This window comes from Schistocerca gregaria, chromosome 8 (assembly GCF_023897955.1).
Source record: "Schistocerca gregaria isolate iqSchGreg1 chromosome 8, iqSchGreg1.2, whole genome shotgun sequence".
NCBI lineage: Eukaryota > Metazoa > Arthropoda > Insecta > Orthoptera > Acrididae > Schistocerca > Schistocerca gregaria.
Genome location: NC_064927.1, coordinates 216,637,517 through 216,641,028, shown reverse-complemented (window position 1 = coordinate 216,641,028; position 3,512 = coordinate 216,637,517).

Genomic DNA, 3,512 nt, shown 5'->3' with positions numbered 1-3,512 from the left:
CCTCTATCCTACATCTCATCCAAAATCACTGTTTTCAAGAGTAGATTAAATATCGACCTGTTGCCGTCAGCGCAGCCACCGTCATTATATACACTCCTGGAAATGGAAAAAAGAGCACATTGACACCGGTGTGTCAGACCCACCATACTTGCTCCGGACACTGCGAGAGGGATGTACAAGCAATGATCACACGCACGGCACAACGGACACACCAGGAACCGCGGTGTTGGCCGTCGAATGGCGCTAGCTGCACAGCATTTGTGCACCGCCGCCGTCAGTGTCAGCCAGTTTGCCGTGGCATACGGAGCTCCATCGCACCGCCACTTCCCAGCAAATTAGGAACACTGTTGCTCCTGGGGTATCGGCGAGGACCATTCGCAACCGTCTCCATGAAGCTGGGCTACGGTCCCGCACACCGTTAGGCCGTCTTCCGCTCACGTCCCAACATCGTGCAGCCCGCTTCCAGTGGTGTCGCGACAGGCGTGAATGGAGGGACGAATGGAGACGTGTCGTCTTCAGCGATGAGAGTCGCTTCTGCCTTGGTGCCAATGATGGTCGTATGCGTGTTTGGCGCCGTGCAGGTGAGCGCCACCATCAGGACTGCATACGACCGAGGCACACAGGGCCAACACCCGGCATCATGGTGTGGGGAGCGATCTCCTACACTGGCCGTACACCTCTGGTGTTCGTCGAGGGGACACTGAATAGTGCACGGTACATCCAAACCGTCATCGAACCCATCGTTCTACCATTCCTAGACCGGCAAGGGAACTTGCTGTTCCAACAGGACAATGCACGTCCGCATGTATCCCGTGCCACCCTGCGTGCTCTAGAAGGTGTAAGTCAACTACCCTGGCCAGCAAGATCTCCGGATCTGTCCCCCATTGAGCATGTTTGTGACTGGATAAAGCGTCGTCTCACGCGGTCTGCACGTCCAGCACGAACGCTGGTCCAACTGAGGCGCCAGGTGGAAATGGCATGGCAAGCCGTTCCACAGGACTACATCCAGCATCTCTACGATCGTCTCCATGGGAGAATAGCAGCCTGCATTGCTGCGAAAGGTGGATATACACTGTACTAGTGCCGACATTGTGCATGCTCTGTTGCCTGTGTCTATATGCCTGTGGTTCTGTCAGTGTGATCATCTGATGTATCTGACCCCAGGAATGTGTCAATAAAGTTTCCCCTTCCTGGGACAATGAATTCACGGTGTTCTTATTTCAATTTCCAGGAGTGTATTTCACCTGTCGCTTCACTGTCCGAAACCAAACTAATATTATTGTGACACAATCAACGCCTTGTTCATCCCGATCTATACTGACTGAAAAGAAAACGCAACTCCAAGAAGGTGTTGGTAGGCGTGTTTTTACATCTGAAAATGATATCAGTTCGAAAGTTTCGCGCCAGTCACGTAAGAGTGACGCTAGTAGCGCCATCATGAGGATGCAAATCAGGTTCGCTTTAAATACAAGCTGCAACAGCCTACATCTATATCTACATCGATACTCCGCAAGCCACCTAACAGTGTGTGGCGGAGGGTACCTTGATTACCTCTATCATTTCTCCCTTCTACTCCAGTCTCGTATTGTTCGTTGAAAGAAGGATTGTCGGTATGCCTCTGTGTGGGCTCTAATCTCTCTGATTTTATCCTCATGGTCTCATCGCGAGATATACGTAGGAGAGAGAAATATACTGCTTGACTCTTCGGCGAAGGTATGTTCTCGAAACTTTAACAAAAGCCCGTACCGAGCTACTGAGCGCCTCTCCTGCAGAGTCTTCCACTGGAGTTTATCTATCATCTCCGTAACGCTTTCGCGATTACTAAATGATGCTGTAACGAAGAGCGCTGCTCTCCGTTGGATATTCTCTATCTCTTCTATCAACCCTATCTGGTACGGATGCCACACTGCTGAGCAATATTCAAGCAGTGGGCGAACAAGTGTACTGTAGCCTACTTCCTTTGTTTTCGGATTGCATTTCCTTAGGATTCTTCCAATGAATCTCAGTCAGGCATCTGCTTTACCGACTATAAACTTTAAATGATCATTCCATTTTAAATCACTCCTAACGCCTACTCCCAGATAATTTATGGAATTAACTGCTTCCAGTTGCTGACCTGCTATTTTGTAGCTGTATTAGCTGCACATTACACTTGTCTACATTGAGATTCAATTGCTATTCCCTGCACGATGCGTCAATTCGCTGCAGATCCTCCTGCATTTCAGTAGAATTTTCCATTACTACAACCTCTCGATATACCACAGCACTATCCGCAAAAAGTCTCAGTGAACTTCCGATGTTATCCGCAAGGTCATTTATGTATATTTTGAATAGCAACGGTCCTACGACACTCCCCTGCGGCACACCTGAAATCACTCTTACTTCAGAAGACTTCTCTCCATTGAGAATGATATGCTGCGTTCTGTTATCTAGGAACTCTTCAATCCAATCACACAATTGGTCTGATAGTCCATATGCTCATACTTTGTTCATTAGACGACTGTGGGGAACTGTATCGAACGTCTTGCGGAAGTCAAGAAACACGGGATCTACCTGTGAACCCGTGTCTATGTCCCTTTGAGTCTCGTGGACGAATAGCGCGAGCTGGGTTTCACACGACCGTCTTTTTCGAAATCCATGCTGATTCCTACAGAGTAGATTTCTAGTCTCCAGAAAAGTCATTATACTCGAACATAATACGTGTTCCAAAATTCTGAAACTGATCGACGTTAGAGATATAGGTCTATAGTTCTGCACATCTGTTCGACGTCCCTTCTTGAAAACGGGGATGGCCTGTGCCCTTTTCCAATCCTTTGGAACGCTAAGGTTAGTTACCTTTGAGATTGCCAATAGCGAGTTGATGATAGTCAAGAATACCTTTAAGGCGACTAAGACGTCATTATCAGCGCCTCACTGAGTTAGAACGCGATCGTGTAATAGGCCTACGAGAAGATGGATGTTCCCTTTGCGATAACTACTGTACATGACCGCTGCCAGCGGTTCTCACGAGAATGTACGGTCGCGAGAAGAGTGGGCTCTAGACAGCCGAGTGGCATTACTGAAAAGGGAGACCATCGTGTTCGGTGTATGGCTCTGGCGCATCTTCTTGTACATTCAGCTCCATTTTGGGCAGCAGTTGGCTCCAAAGTGACACAACGAACCTTGTAAGGTGTCCATTTTTTCGGGCCTTACATAAACTGCATAACGACGATACCGAATAAAATCCCCATCAAATTACAACATTATTGGCAACAGGATATAATTAGAGCCATCTCATGTACGGAATAACAAACGATTTACCTTTTTAACGACAGGGGCATGAGTAATATAACAAAGTGAACGCAGCTTGGAGATGGACAGGGAAGGTGGCTAATGACATTGGAACGACTCAATTAGCTTTAACAATAGAGAGCCCAGGTGCACTGCAGAAACAAATAAAGGAAAATCAATATAATACCTAGCAGAATAAACACGGCCGAGACGCAAGTAAGTGGCCAGAGTATATTAACGAG